Source organism: Corvus brachyrhynchos, unplaced genomic scaffold, assembly GCF_000691975.1.
Source record: "Corvus brachyrhynchos isolate BGI_N302 unplaced genomic scaffold, ASM69197v1 scaffold633, whole genome shotgun sequence".
Taxonomy (NCBI): domain Eukaryota; kingdom Metazoa; phylum Chordata; class Aves; order Passeriformes; family Corvidae; genus Corvus; species Corvus brachyrhynchos.
In genome coordinates this window covers 345,610-362,259 of record NW_008237435.1, presented here as the reverse complement: position 1 = coordinate 362,259, position 16,650 = coordinate 345,610, and the positions used below count along the sequence as shown (strand labels likewise).

The window sequence follows — 16,650 nt, the reverse complement described above, 5'->3', positions numbered from 1 at the left end:
GAATGGTATTTTCAGGCATTGACCACCACCGCAACTCTGTATCAACTCTGTATCAACTCTGTATCAACTCTATTTTTTATGAAGCATCTTCTGGTGTGTGTGACAGTTAAACCTTTTGAAAGTAGAATGTTACTCCTTGGTTCAATGACAAGTCTGTCCAAAATTTTAACTTAATTTTCTGTGCATACATATACATAGGTGCATATACATGTATTTTATGGGGCAAATATATATATTACATTATATATTTCATTAGGATTGTCACATTTCAGTAGGGTTGAAAACGTGGTGGTCATTGTTCAATAATGAAGGGAGATGCAGCCCTTGCCCACAACACATTTGATGAATGTCTTTGACTAAGAAATTAAGTTATTTTCTACAGTTAGCTGGTCTTCATTCTTATCAAAGCTGTGGGGCTTTCCAATGTCAGGACACTTGGTGGGTGGATACTTCTCAGAAGAATAGAGGACTTATCAATGTTTGCTTAGGATCTATTGCATTCTCAGCCATAAAAGTAGCTATGCTGTCTACAGCACTCATAAATCTTCACTTAGTCAAGGCTACTGTCTCTTTCATCATACAAGGTTGTGTTTTAAAAAATGAGCATAAATGTTTTCCATTTAAAATGAGTATAAAGTAATTATAATCTCAAAAAACCTAACTTTCTTCATTGCTGGTTTTGAAAAATGTTACCATAATTCAGTATGCAAAATCATCTGACTGCTTATTGGCTGTGCCAATAAAATCTCTTTACCCTTACAAGGCAAGCATATTCTCAGGCACATTCTCACCAGAGGGCACTGTTACACATGCTCTTACAGATAATTTTCTTCTGGTGAAAGTAATGTCTGGTCCTGAAAAAAATGGTGTGTTAGATTTTGATGCACATTTTTCATAGGGGAGCTCTTGCAAATAAGGTAGTTTGAACTGGTTTAGTCTCTTTAAACTACATTTTTCCTATTGAGAAATGGCCATTACTTCTAAAGATAATGTTTTTGAAGAGGGTCCATCTTTATATGTGTGAATTAACTACATTGTTTCAAACTCCAGTATATAAAACCTGATTCAAAACAGTCCTAAATCTTTAGATTGACACTGAAACCGTAGCAGAAGGGCAAAGACATTTATCTTGTTCCTATGGTTTTTTGTTGAAGAGGATGGAAAGGTAATACAAAGTAAAACCGGTAATTTAGCTTTGGATAATTGTTATATCTGCTCATTATTAATAAAAAGCATATACTCAGGCAATATGATCACACAAAGAATCTTTGTATCTATGCAGTTACACAAATTTGTATTTCTACTAGGTGAATGAAGATAATTGAGAAAAGTAAGTAATGGTAAAATTTATGCTTCAGGCTATATTTTGTTGTGGAAATAGCCTAGTTTTCCCAGATCTCTTAAGAAAAATCTTACTGCAATGACTTTTCTTCCTGATTATATGTCACCTGTATTTTTATTTATATTTTTGATCAAAAAAGATATTTCAAGTTCTCTCGGATCTGTTTGGGGCTTTTGCATGTGTATTTTTAGTTCACTTTGCTTTAGTAAAGCAGATTTTTTTTATTTTTAAATTTTAGGCGAATCCATTATGACTGGTCTGTTTGGCAGTGACTGCAGCAAGTGAGCGGCCATTGAGAGCCCAAGGTGGCTGGGGGTCATTTGGGGTGACCAGTAGTGACATGATTTCCTGTGGTGGCACAGCAGCCGTGTGAAGGGCTGCAAGAGACAGGCAACCAGGATTCTTCTTGCTCTATTTTAAATGCTCAGCTGTTCAACTTTTCCCTATTAAGTTCTTGCACATAGTACTGGTGAAGCTGGCTTTACTTTCATGCTGTTCACAAGTAGGAAGGTATTTGAAGGTATTATTATTTCAGCTATCTTGTTACAGTTTGTATTTACTAATCTGTCTCACTAGTCTGTGTCTGTCACATATCAAAGGACTATGGAAAATGGTAAATACTATGCCATTTTTAAAATTATTTTTTATTTATTTCTAAAAAGGGTTGCAGATGAAATCTGTGGAACTACAGTCTGAGCTCAGTGAAAAAGAAAGCCTGATACAAAGAATTTTTGCAGGAAGAGTGCACACTGCATAAGAATCACTAGGTGCAAGGATAGAGATATGTTATTGACATAGGTGTGCCTCAGTGAATGTCCTCGTGGTGTGTGCTCCTTGTGTCCTGGTCTCTGATTGTCCTGCCTTGGGAGAGCAAGCAAATACCATAGCTCTTCTCCTGCCAGCAGGGTTAATGAGAGTGAAGCAAGGCTGCCAGTGCCCTTCCAGACTTCATCCCAATGCAAGATGTAGCAAAGCTGGGGTATGTCAGGCTCAGGACCTTTCAGTGCTTTCTGGTTGTGGTTTTAGACATTGTCACAGTATAGTCAATGTTCCAAGAAGCTTTTGGCAAATTTCCTCAAAAAAACACGTAAGGGAACAAAGCTACTATGGGTTAAGATGGAAGATTTTTCCTGGATTAATGATTGTTTAATAGAAAACAAAGGGCAGGGCTAGGATTAGGCTTAAAGTTAGCTTTTGTACTGAAAGGAAATTGCTAACTAAGTCACATATAGACTTGTTCAGATAGACAGATATTCCTGGGACTTCTGTTGTTCAATACATCCATGAGGACTTACTGAAAGGAATCGATACATGAGGTTGCAAAGTTTGTCATTACTGCAAACCCGCTGCTGCAGGGTACATCTAATGTGTACCCACATCTTAGGTATTGGATGTGGACTTGGTAACCCACTTCAAAAGTTGAAAGAGAGCTTGCAAAGATACCCTTTACACCTCACCTTAGTGTCAGTCAAGATGGCAGCCATCACAGTGATACTGGGCAGGATTTTGTAACTATTTCATTTGTTTTGGGTGAGGAGCAGGGTACTAAAGAGAACAGACACTTTAGTTCTTTTCTCCACAAACTCTGCACTGGAAATCCTGGTAAAACAGATGTGTTAAAGCAGTCAACACTGGGACTTTTAAGCATGCCACTTTCTTTTCCATTAAGTGTTTTGTAATTTCTGCTGATTTTTCTGCAAGTCCCTTTGATTATAGTTAGTGCAGCCTTGATGCAGCGTGCTTGAATTGCTATATCAGTGAGATTTGCTAAAATAAGTCACACATGAATTGTAGGCCATTATCTATCATTAACTCATCTAGAATTTCATGACAAAGTAAGTGCTATGTCTAATGTGTTTTCTCAATTGTTACTGGCTGTGTTGTTTTAGTATATCAGAATATGGCTGATAGTAAAGTCACATGCAGTTTAGATACATGGAAATCAGTTTTGGGGGGAAAATGGTTTTAATTAATACCTGGTAATATTTAAAATTATCTAAGTTTTTTCAGTTACTAGAATTTATAATGCATTTATTTCTAGGAAATACAAACTCTTATCATCATGCTACTCTAGAGAAAATTTAAGACTAGGGTCAGATTTTCGTGCATCAAAAAATTGCTATTAGATGCTATTTAAAATACATTCTACCTATCTTATGTGGTGTCTGTAAACTGATCATCTTGTCTGCAAGCAAAAAGGAAGATAAATGGCTGTGGTTGCTAGTTATCTTTTCTTTTGAGAATGGTGGTACAATGAATATTGTTGCTATGTGTGTGTGTGCGTGTGTGTGTAGGAGGAAATTTTGGGTGGGAGAAGTTGCTGCACTAGATACGTGCTTATTCAGCCTCTTCTGAATGCCAGAGATCCTGTTCTTTCTTCCCTTTTTTATTCTTTCAGTTGAGGATATTTTTCAGCATGCTGGTTCCTAGTAGGGTGAGGCCAGCCATTATCAAGAACCATGGGTTCTCTAACTGCCGATTTACATATTAAGGTGCCTGAATACTTTTGAAAAATCTCCACAGCTCCTTTTTGTGGGCATATTTGATCTTCTGCTGATTTGTGTTTTGTTGATACTTCTCATTTCATTTTGCCCATTGATATTTTTTTGAGAAGATGAGTTGTAAGCAGGCCTATGATCTCTTTGTTTACCACCTTCAGTGTTTAGAAGTGGGGTCAGAATGTTCTCTGCAAAAGGAACATGAGCAGAGTGGTATATCTCAGTGTTTCTTCTTGTTTCTGTTTGTCTCATCTCATCTCATCTCATCTCATCTCATCTCATCTCAATTTTCTAAAGACTTGATACTGGTTGGCTCAATGTTTTCTGTACCATGTCTTCCAAAACAGACTGTTTCCACTAAAATTATTGTGAGCCTATAAACAAATTAATAAATATTTTTGTGGCATAAAACAATTGCAGAGCTTCCTTTTTATGGCATAAAACCCCTGAAAATGTTATTTTCTTGGTCCGACTAAAATGTGATTATCTTTTATCAGACTTGCATTCCAGCCATCATCTGAAGATTGTCCTCAGACTCATGTGAGCTTCTATTTCTAGACTTATGTTTATTTCTAGGTTCAAATTTGTCTTTTCTAATTCTACTTTTTACTATGAGTTCCAGATAGCTTTCTTCATCAGCTTGTTTGAAAGACTTATCCTAAATGATACATGCTTTTTTAAGACTAAAAGGGATTGTGTCCTTTGTCCCTTAGTACTACCTGGGAGATAGTACATGTTGTTATAGTTTGAGATGTAGTGCTGCTCTGTAATAATTTGCACATTTTGTGTGTGGATTTGGTTACTGAATGGTATACTTTATGACTACATTCAGTTAAATATTGTGAGTTTATTGTGTGATTGTATTTGTTTAGCTTGATGTAGATATGTTGGAAAATCAAGAACAGTGGCTTGATAAAGCATCGATCTACTAACATTTTTCATAGAATTAATACCATTTTCTTTTACATATTTCTGATGAACAATGGTTTCAGCAATGAACTTGTCAGAGTGAGAGGTAAAAGTCTCTGTTCATTAACTCAGGAAAATAAAAGCTTAATAAGACTGTAAAGAGTAAGGAACAAGAGGACTGACAAGAAAGGGTAGCAGAATGAAAAATTTCAGGGACTTGAGTGACTTGTAAGGTGACACATGATTAATCTCATCCAGAGATTGAAAAAAAGCTGTTTGATCATTCTGCTCTTCACTGGTCACAGGTTCCCAAAAATAAAAAAGGTTAATCTTGTTGGCTGGTTGGCCTGGTGTAAGGCGCTGTACTGCAGCTCTGGGCCTTAAATGCTATTGGGTAGAGAAGAGGCCATGAATTGGAAGAAGTGGATGTAAACATGAACCTTGGTTTCAGTGTTGCATCTAACTATTGTTAGAGAGAAAATTTCTAATTTGCTAAAGTTTTAAGGAACCTTTTTTAACTTTAATTAACATTTTTTCATAATTCAATTAACTAACATTTTCTTTATTTTGACAACTTGCTTGATCCCTTGTTTTTCATTTTTCACTGTCATTGTTTTGTAGGTGCTTTTTCAGAAAGTGTATATATTAGCCAAAGTTTTGACTTAGCCTAGTAGTTACCATTCTTGTCAGGTCTTTTTGATGATGTTACTGTAATGACTAAAGAATGAATATGGTGAATGTTTACAAAATTCTGGAAGTTTTCTTCTTAGAAATTACACATTTAAACCTGCTATATTTATAAAAGTGCATGTGTTGTAACTTCTAACTTATGAGCACTTTTCCTTAAAGATAATGGGATTGCATTGAAACAGGACCCTATCTAAATATGTCAAATTGCATAATACCCTATATACACAAAAGCATGCTCTCTATATATATTTGTATGTATATATTTGTTGAAAATAAAATTGTAATTTAAATTTGTAGACATTAATTTTTCTATATATTTTGTTAATTTACAGTATCCAGGTAAATTGGTATTGATTTTCATTCTGGAAACTAAAATTGTAACTATTAGTGTGACTGTATTTGCTTATCCAAGACCTCAGTGCCAGGTTTTGCTATTAAGATTAGGTAAAGTACATGTTGGCTACATTTTAACTGCAAGTTTTTAGAATAGTTTAAACATGTAGGTAAACAAGCCGCAGTATATATAGTCAGTGTAGGGTTTTTTTAAAAGGTCATCTGTGTAAGTCAGCTACAAATCAATTTTTAGTTGCCAGTCGTCTTGTTGCTATTATTTATGTTATGAAAATTCTATTAAAATATATTAAAAATGTTTTCATATTTTTTATTGCTGGATAATTCAGACCACATTATTGACACTATCTTGTGATTTATTTTTAGCTTCTTTATTTAAAAATGTCTTCTAAATTTAGGGAGGCATAAAGTTGACAAAAAGCTACATGTTTTTCCAACCCTCTTCCAACTGCCTGACACTTTGTCAAGAGTGTAAAATTATGTAGCAGAGAATAAAATACGGATTAAGGAAGATTCAATCATTCTGAAAGAGGCACTACTTTGTTTTGTGTTTTGGTTTACTCCCATTATTTTTTTCTTCTTTTTTTCTCCATGTGTCCATGTTTTGTTTCCCCCTGCTTTTAAGCAAAATTATGTGATTTATCATAGTGCTTTACTTTGGATCCTAGCTCACTAAAATAATTCAACACATAGCTCTTTTTTATTATGCTTTTATTTCAGCAAGCCATTGTTTTGCACAGTAGGATACTGTTTGGACACATGAAAATTCAAATGAAAAAGGAAATTTTTTCCTGAGCAGTTTTTGACCAACTTTTCTAAGTAGAGCATGCTTTTTGTATAATTTTGGCAATCTATATACATTTTCTATATATTGTATGCACTTGCTTGTGCAAACATGGCCTGTTGTATGTTTTGCTTACAATATTAATGCAGCATATCTGGGTCACATCACTTATGTGTTCTGACTAGTTGCTACTTTATGGCCAGGCTTCCACATTTGTGCATCTCATTCCAGTTTCAAAGATGACAGATACCCAGAGCTCAATGCAGAGAAACAAACCACTGCTGAAATCTGCAGTAAAACCTAGAAAAGTCTAGGGAAGATGGAGACAGCAAGAGAAGAACAAGCAATGCAACAGATTTTAGATTGACATAGAAAGAGTTGTAGAACTAATCACTAATCACAGTATGCTATAGTTAGTACAACTTTAATTTGACTGATTGTTAAGTATTTTGGGGAGAGAAAGTCTGATTTGTCATCAGATTCACAAGTATATAGTTAGATTTTAAATACCTTTCTTACAACTAAGCATATGTCTATAGTCTAATAACAATAGCCACCAAAATACCATTTGATATTTCCAGCTAGTTTGGACAGTACACTCAAAGGCTAAGGAACAAATTAATATGTTTTAACACAACATCAGTGCAGCTATGGAAATTTTTCTTTGTATCTGTCTTACATGCAAGTAGATTTGGGCTGAATTTGAAAAGCTTTCTTTTCCCCCTTAAAACTGATTTTTCTTTCTGTGAGGTTTTATATTTTTGCACTGTTCATGTGAAGCAGGCTTTAAAACATTGGACATAAGTCTGAGAGTAATAATAACCATGGATTTGAGGCAGAGGAGAATTAGTAGTAGCTCCAGGTTTCAGTGGGTGCGAAGGTCTCTGTCATTAAGGACCACACTAAATAAACATGCTGGAATATGATTGTTTTATTGCTCTTTGCTCATTTTATGTCCTTTTATTGCCCTACTAATGACTGTAGAATTAGGTGTGTAAGGGAGGTCTGAAAATGTAGAACTAAAAGAGGTACATAGAAAAGTGTGTGCTTCCTGTAGAGAATCCAACTTCTCATCATGGATGATGGCGAGACTAATTTGCCTTGCAAAGATGAGTGAGGGTAGGGAGAGAAGCACAGAGGGAACCCCAAGAATAGATCCATATCTAGGCTTCATCCTCACTTTAGTACCCCTGATGATTTCTATGTGCCTTTATAGTGATCCCAGTGGGAGAGGCTGTGTCATTTCAAGTATTGTTTTTTTCCTCCACTGTTAGCCAAATGGTATATTCCTGATCCAGGGGCTATACATGAAAATACAGAGAAGAATTAATTTTTTATATGTTTAACTATTGAATAAAATACTCTAATATATGATAATGCCAGAATCAATCTGGCATGCTGGTGTAACAGTATCACTTCTGAGGACAGAAAGTACTGATGGGCTAATAATTTTACTGCTTTCTATTTTGCATTCACTGCAGTTTACAAGATCAATAAAGAATGTAGTACCTCAGCAGACTTACAGTTTAGACTGTAAGAATCTCTGTTCTTGTCTAAAGTCCTGTTGTACCTAAATAAGGGGAGGTAGTTTCATCCCTAGTGTTTAGAAGTGATTTTCTGTGTGTCAGTTTCTTCCAAGGGAAAGTAGTATGTATTACCCATAAGGTTTCAAGTAATGTGAAAGGCAAAGCAAAGAATGTTGCTGAAGCAAGTGGATATTTTTGAAATACGAAAACCTAAAGATGACATGCTTTTATTTCGAACTTAATAGCATGAGGTTATATTTGGGGTGCAGAAAGCAAATTGTCTTTCAGAGCTTTATGAGTGACCAGTGCATATTTTGTTTGGATTTAGCAGTTGCTCATAAATGCATAGACTACACATTCATAAGAATATATAGAATTAAAAGGCGACATTGAAATAAATATATATAAAGCAATAAATAGGTAGTGCCTGCCTAGCTAAAGCTTAGCATTTAAAAGTGCAGTTCACCCCACCCAAGAAAAGTCAGCAAGGCTGCAAGAGTTGTAAAGTAGTTCTCAAGGTTACTACAAAATGTCCCTTTGTTTCTTTCATGTCTTTATCCTTTTTGAGGTGCTGTGCACGTAGTCAAATTAAAATAGTTTTTCTTTCAGGCTTTTCTACTACGAATCCTGTTTTACTATGTAGTTTACCCAGTTTACCTAAACATTAGTCATCCAAAGAGCAGGGGATCTTTTATTCATATGCTTCTATGTCAACAGAACCGCAGTCTTAAAAACCATTTTGTCTTCTATTCCCTATATGTAATCCTTCCAGGTAGTATTTCAAGACATTGTATAAATTCTATGCTTTTTTCCTGTACAAGTGGAAGAAAATCTGACATCAATGTTGTCCAATGACTTAAGAATTTTCTTTAATCTTCAGAAATGCCTTTATACCTTGAATGAAAGCACTGTATTCTCAACCTTTATACTCCAAATACGAATTTTATTTAGGAGCATAGTTGGTTTGCATTGCAGGTAGCTTAGCATTTATTTTACTCTTATTGGCTGCAGGTATTACGTAGATATGAGGATGGAAACTCAGCCTAGGAAATCAGCCTTTCCTCACCTGTGTATGAAGAACTGAAGTGTCTGTACTTTGTTGTTTTCTTTTTTGAATGTAAGTAAAGTTTTGCTGCATGCTTCACTAACCTCCTTGCTTGCTAGAGACTAATTTCCTGTCCTATTTCAACATGCGTCTCACTCAGAAATTGATGGCCATTTAGAGATGAATCAGTTGTAAAGATCATGTGCTTCTGAAAGCCATATAAATACCTATTAAATTGGAGAAGCTGGTGCTGGTGGTAGGTTGGTGGAAGGTATGCACACCCTAAAATTTTTTGCTGAATGATATCATTATTTTGTCCACCCAAGGCTGTGTGTGCTCCTCATCAGGCAATTGTTCCTCATCATATCTTATTACTTTCTCCAGTTCATATTTTTCAATATCCTTCTGGGAAAAGTTGAATGGAAGACTTGTGAGCCACTTGTTACTTCTTTTTTTTAATTGGTCTGCTTTAGTCAGCTAATTAAGAACTTTACAACTCCAATATGTATTGACCATGAAGACCTTATACCTGAAAGCTGATGGTTTTTTTGACTGATTTCATTTGACTTTGAATGATCAGAGGTTCTTCAGTTCTGGGCCTTAAATATAGACCACTTGAAAAAATATTCTTCCCTTTTCCACTTGTTAAGTGAATTCTACCTTGAGTGTTTTCCTCTGTCCCCTGGTGAGCTCCATGATTCTTGTTCCTTTCTACTCAGCAGCAGCTTGTGTTTTGAATTCAGTCCCACTTGGTTCATCATGATGGTTTTTTTGCACATTTTTCATGTTTAATAACACTAGCTCAATTTGTGCAAACATCTTTTGGACTTGTTATAATTTGATTTTCTGTCAAGGATAGTTCCAAAGAAGAGACAGTAATGGGCAGAGGAAATGATGCTGGTGTGTACCTTATTTGCAATTCTAGTAACAGCTTTGTGAATTTGAACACATTAGTAAAGAGCACTTCATTCAAGTGCGTATTACCACAGAACTTGCTAAACATGCCTAAGAATAATGCTATTCCAATCTGGGCAAATGAGATGGATAACATCATTTACAGCAGTTGTTAATTATGCACCAGCTTCAATCACAGCATAATTCTGTTAATTGCTTATCACAATGAGGTTAACTTTCTGTCATTTATATTTCTTTAATTTTTAATTAGAATAATACACTTGATATTTTTCACTGGCCACTTTATAAAAAAATAGTCATGATGCAAATGTTCAGCACAGTAAGACTAGAAGAGATCTCCTGAATCACCAATTTGGCTGACATCACCAACCCATGTAATACCTTTCATAAATTTCTCTCCATGTCTTAAAACTAGTTAGGTTCCTCACCTCTGCTGCCCAAATGGAAGAGGTTTGTTGCAGTACCATAACCCTTAGAAGCTTTCCACTTGCCAGCCTCAAATTTATGCCTTTGTTCTAACGGCAGAATCGTTTTATTGTCTAAATAATTTTTTCCCCTATGTAGCTTACAGAGCATGATTTATTTGTAAAATAAACTCCCTCTCACTTTTCACTTCCCTGAGATGGGGAAGCCAACTCCTTCTAGTCTCCTCCAGTAAGATCTACATTCTCGTGCCCTGAACATGGCTGGCAAGCCATTTGTGCTCCTTAATTCTGGCTGTAATGGCAGCTTTTAACTCCCCTCCTCGTGCAGACAGAAGCAGAAATGCCATTCACTGTCAGGTGAATGACAGATAGCAGGAGGTGTAGATGAGTTCTGCTGGCTTTAGGAAATGAGTCCAGAAGTACTCGTGGAAGTGATTGGCTGGCTTCTTATTCTGGCTAAATTAACAGATATGGCAGTATTTTAATTACAGCTGTTTGAGACAGCTAAGTCAATCTTTTCAAACTAAGTCCATCACGGTAATTTTATTTACGTATACACCTGAAAAACAGGGAATGCTATTAATGCTAGTAATTTAGCCTGGGCAGGCTAAAAAGCTGTTGTGGTTCTCAGGGAAAAAATATTTAATTGAGAATTGTGACACTGGGAAACAACTGGAGAACAATCCTATACTGGGGAGAGAATTAGAGGACTAGCTGGGAAAAACTCTGCTGTGAAGAACTAAAGAGTCTTGGTAGACAGCAAGCAGAGCATGAGCCAGCAGTGAATCTCAGAAGAGGGCCAACAGCATCCTGGGCTGTTTTAGCAGGGCTGAGGGAAATTATTACTTCCTTTTACTCAGCACTTGTTAGATGGTGTCTAAAATGGTGCATCCTTGTCCACTTGCCCCCTTCTTTCTTTGAGGAAATAAATGGATTAACTAAAGAAAGTTCAGTGGAGGGCCACCAAGATGGTAAGGGGCTGATGCACCTGCCCAGTTGAGGAGAAGCTGATGGACCAGAGTCGTTTCAGCCTAGAGATGGCTTTGTGGGAGAGACCCTCACAGCAGCCTCTGGTACCTCAAGGCCGTTTGTGAAAAGATGGGCTTTCACTGTGGTGCAGGTAGGAGGACAGGAGACTGTGGCCGTAAGGTGAAATAAAAGTATTTCAGGGTATGTATGGAGAAAGATTCCCCCTGGGAGAACCAGGGGACACCAGGTCCAGTAGGAAAACAGAATGCCTTGAGAGGTTAGGCAGTCTCCATTCTTCAAAGTATTTTTGGATATGGCAGTTTTAAGCCTTTAGCAACCTGATGTGACCTGCATTGAGAAGAAAGTTCAACTCGATCATCTCCTGAGAACCTTGAAGTAAAGGATTAAGAATGTATTCAAGATTCCTCATGTTCGTAGTAGTATTAATACAATTCCTCCTTTTGGATTCATAAAACTTGCTAATAGATGTTATACAAATACCCAGTCATTTAGTTCTCTCCTGTATCTCTTCTTTCTTGACTGTGTTTAATATTCAGAACCCTTTCAGAAAATAACACTAGGAATAACATTTCTTATTTATCTTTTTTTCCATTTTCTTTCTCTTTTTCCTTTTCTTTTTCTTCCTGCACTTCAAAACAATATAATACAGCAATCTGCTACAATATTACTTTAGTAATTTTAATTCTCTTCAGTCTTGGAAATTAGCAAATAGCCCAGTATCCAGTTTCACCTTTGAGTCTTCTCTTTGTTTTTCTCTCCTAAATAATGAAAAGTGTGACTTCACTTACGTGAATCAAACTGATTACAGAAAAGATTGTGTCTTCATGTCTTTTTAGTATTTAGTATTTTTAGTATTCAATGATTCTGAGTATTTTGGGTTCCCAAAGTAATTACTTCTGCCACACTTCCTAGGAACTGTTGGTTTTCCACATCTTTTTAAACTGTTCCTTTCAAGATAACAGTAGACAACACTGTAGTTTTGTTTCTTTTTTTTTTCCAAGAACACTATGTAGATCAAATGAGACAAGTCACATCAGTCTTCAACTGGAAAATATCTATTGTGTTTCCTATCCCTAGCATTTATTATATGTAAAAAAAAAAAAAAGTAAGTGTAACAAAGAAGTTCCAGTATTGTCCAGAGTTGTACTTCCCCAAAAGCCCAGGCAAGCCCAAGTTTTAGCAAGAAGTGCCATCTTTCTTAGACCAAGCAGGACTTTCACTTCAAACAGCCAACACTGCTATTCTCCTTGGTTTGGCTATTATGTTTTTGATAGGTATAGCAGTCAGACACTACAACTGCTAGACTTTGACTCTAGACCTTACACCACCTTAAAAGGAAAATCATGTTACCCCTATTTTTCCACTCACCTGCAGATTCTGAAAGTTTTCAAATGGATTTTTTGTTCTATGTGTAATCTACTTTAACATAAATAGCATACACCCAGTAGTGACCTTTCCATCACCTAAGTGAAGCCATCTTCGTTTCTGTGCATACAGCTGCTACTGACTCAGCTTTCCAGATTCCTAAACAAATTGTTCTTTTTGATCAGGAGAGTCTTTTCTACTGCTTCTTTTTCGAAATCGAAGGACTAAATTTTCACAGGAAGTTACTTCTGCCATTCTTGTAAATCAGATAGGAGTATTTAAATACTAATGTGTTTTAAATGCCAATTTATTAACAGAAATCACTTATCAAAAGTGGACTGTCACCTTAGATATTTTCTCACGTGTCACGTTAAAGCAATGTTATCTAGAAGATTAATCAATTTTAGGTGTTGTCAGGGCATTTAATCTGTAGCAAGTACAGTTCACAGCTGCTTTTTCTCCTTAGTCAGACAAAAAGAAGTGTATCTTTACTGCATTGTTTAAAAAAAACCTCTGAAACTTTGGAGTGCAGCAACTTTTATGTGTCTTTGGAGATAAATTTGACAGATCTGTTGTGATTTCTCCTTTTTATCAACACAGAGTGTAGCTTTGACAAGGTAGCTTAACTTCAAGCTGTTCCTGCGACTGTGTCTGCACTGTGTGTATGTGCATCACAGTCCTGGCCCCAGGAGATGCACCTGAACAGTGTCCCAGCAAGGTGGGGAAGTGACCTGTGTCTTCTGCATACTTGCATTTCTGTTGTCAGGCCAGAGAAGGTATCAGCCAGGAAAAGAACCTGTGTGCTTGGTGCACCTTCTAAACAAAATTATAGTCCTGTCCTTTGATCTTGGGGATTTTGGGTGCACATTGACAAACCAGGGATGCAGGCAAGACCATGCAGGAAAACTGTCCCACATTTAGGTATAGTAACTTAATATTAGCTTTGTTGCTTTCTGAGGAACGTTCTTTATCTAGCTTATTTTTAGTTTGATTTTTAAGTCTGATTCTGTTAATCCTCAATTGGTGTAATGTATCATTTTATGATTTCACACATGGCCATTTTTGTGAAGTTGGCTGACTCTTCTTGAAGCTTACACCCTCTGAAATATATTTTAAGTTGGTGAAAACATTATTTATTGAACTAGGACATTAAAATATTTTTAATTTTTCTTTAATAGATAAAGGGTATTTTTTCTGGTATTCATAAGCTGTAGCAGTTGTGCTATATGGTATATTTTCAGTTTTGAGAACTTGCTCCAGTGGAAAGGACAGGAGCTGGGTCTCCATCCAGGCTCTCCACCTTCAGCTCTCTTCTCAGATTTTGGGGAGTCATTTGTCATTCAACTCACCTAATTCTAGATGTCTGTTGCAGTTGTTTGAGCACTTTAGTTAGACAACCAGTGGGAAGAAATGGGTGTTTTGAGAGATGATTCAGTTCAACGTCCTGTTAAAGATAAGTTTGAGGAATCTGTGTAGATGTGCCTGTTTCTGATCATTATATGCAAAGGGAATTGAATGTTTGGTTTGTATGCAAGCGACTGTGTTGTAGACACGTGGACTCAAGTGTCATAAACACTATCTTTGGTTGTCCTTTGCCTCATTTCTCTGTTTATTAAAAGGGGACTATAGTTTGTACCTCTCTCACAGATGGGGAAATCATGTTACTGATTGCAAAGTTCTCAGATAAAATGATGGAGCCTGCCTACATTAATACATTAAGAACAAGGAATACAGCCACATGAATATTGTTCATGTCTAGAAAATCCACCCAGATCCTACTGTTATCTATACTATTGAAGGTAAACTTGATCATGTAACCTACATTATTGCAGCTGCACATATTTTTTCATATTTCAGCTTGATGACTTGCACTGTGTTTTTACGCATAATGGCATTTATGACCATTTCTCAAAGTTTCCTCTTACCTGCTCTCAAGATAGAGACTAATTAAAACCTTGCTAGACCACTTCTCTCATATCTCTTATGCCAGTGAATTTTCCCCTGCTCAGCTTAATCAGTGGTCTGGCTTCATTAGTTAAAAGAGATGCAGCCCAATTTATTTTCTAATATTTATCATCAGCTTTTAAAAGGGACTTCAACAGATTTTGAGCTTATTAAAATCACCGTTTAAAATCTGTTGGGAGCAGATATATCTGTACTTCTGTGAAGTCACAGTATTTAACGTTTTGTTCCTACCTGGGAACACACCTAACATGTTAAAATTAAAGAGATAACCACTGGCCAATTGAAGAGAGTCTGTGCACAGCAAAGCAAAGACCTGAGCTTCTTCTCCAGAGGATTCTGTTTTGTTCTCACTGGGATCTGAATTTGCTGTGCTTAGAATATAGATGCCTCTGCCAATAAAGATATCAGGTGTCCTTGACCTTCCTGGTTCTTAAGACAACCCTGTTGTTTGAATTCTCAAGGAGATACTGTTGTCAGTTCATGTCTGGTAAAAGCAAGAATGACTTTGTTCTCATTAGAAACATAATGCCATAATTTGAGGAAAGAGAGAAGGCTTCAGGAAGACCTTTTAGCAGGCTTTCAGTACTTGAAGGTGGCCCACAAAAAGGCTGGAGAGGGATTTTTCATAAGGGCATGCAGTGATAGGACAAGGTTGAAAGGATTGAAGCCAAAAGACACTGGGTTTAGATTGGATATTAGGAAGAAATTCTTTACTGTGAGGATGGTGAGACACTGGAAGAGGGTGTGCAGAGAAGCTGTGGATGCCCCATCCCTGGAAGTGTTCAAGGTCAGGCTGGGTGAGGCTTTGAGCAACCTGGTCTAGTGGAAGGTGTCCCTGCCCATGGCATGGAACTAGATCTTTAAGGTCTTTTTCAACCCTAATCATTCTATGGTTTTATGAAAATCAGGGTATTTTACACACATACCTTCCTAGGCTGTGAGTTGTTCTAGAAACTTATTTATTTGATGCATAAAATGGAGTTATTTTGATACTTTAAAGAACTGATCTGAAATATGGTCGAAACAGAGAATATGCCTGTAGCAGGTTCAGTTCGTAAAACGGGCGGAAACACCAATTAAGTGTAGTGGTTTGGTTCGAAATATCCATTACTTACGTATTTTCCTTCTGTGAGATAAGAATTAGGAGAAAGCAAAGCAGGCACAAAACTTAAAAGAATATAAAGAAGTTTATTAACAGACCTAAAAGAAAGAAAAAAAGTCAGACTAAACCTTCAGAACACTTCTCCTCCCCCCACCTTTCTCCCTTCTCCCACTGACAAGATAAAAAGACAACCCTTGAGATTTTCAGTCAGTTTACCACCTCTCTAATAGTCTTATTCAGTTCACTTAGGGAGAGGAGTCTCTCTTGCTCTTGCTATGGAGACATCTCTGCAAGAAACAGTTCTCTTATGGCCTCAATGTCACAGCAAGACAGCTGCCCAGGATGGTTCTCTGCTCACATGTGAAAGTCCCTTCCCTTGTCTTACAGCTTTCCCCACAACTGCTTTTCAGGGCTCCATCTTGAACTACTGGGGTACCATTTTAAGGTTGAGCTGTTCAGAAACAAAGGGTCTCTTCACCTATCTCTGGGAGCATCTTCATCTCTAGGAACAGAGGTCTTCTTCTTCCCTGGGAGTAAGAGACTTTCATCTCTCTCTGTTCAAGCTTCTCATCAAATCACAGCTACTTCAACATTTGCTTACTTCAGCACAGATACTTTTGCTCACAATTGCAGTTTGAACCCCCCACTCCCCATGCTTTCATGAAATTACAACGGGTACTCTGATGTATCATAGTCCATCACCACCATAGCTTTACAACAGAATTTCAGCTTCTAGGCTTGAA

The 16,650-nt window shown here is 36.8% G+C and overlaps 1 protein-coding gene across 1 annotated transcript in view; it reads left to right on the top strand.

Annotated features, from left to right (window-relative positions):
• The first annotated feature begins 9,113 nt into the window (after positions 1 to 9,113).
• HNF4G (hepatocyte nuclear factor 4 gamma) overlaps positions 9,114 to 16,650 on the top strand; it is a 39,611-nt gene continuing 32,074 nt past the window's right edge. Inside the window, 1 exon segment of the mRNA XM_017731208.1 lies at positions 9,114 to 9,217. The gene's annotated coding sequence lies outside the window, so the exon portion shown is untranslated.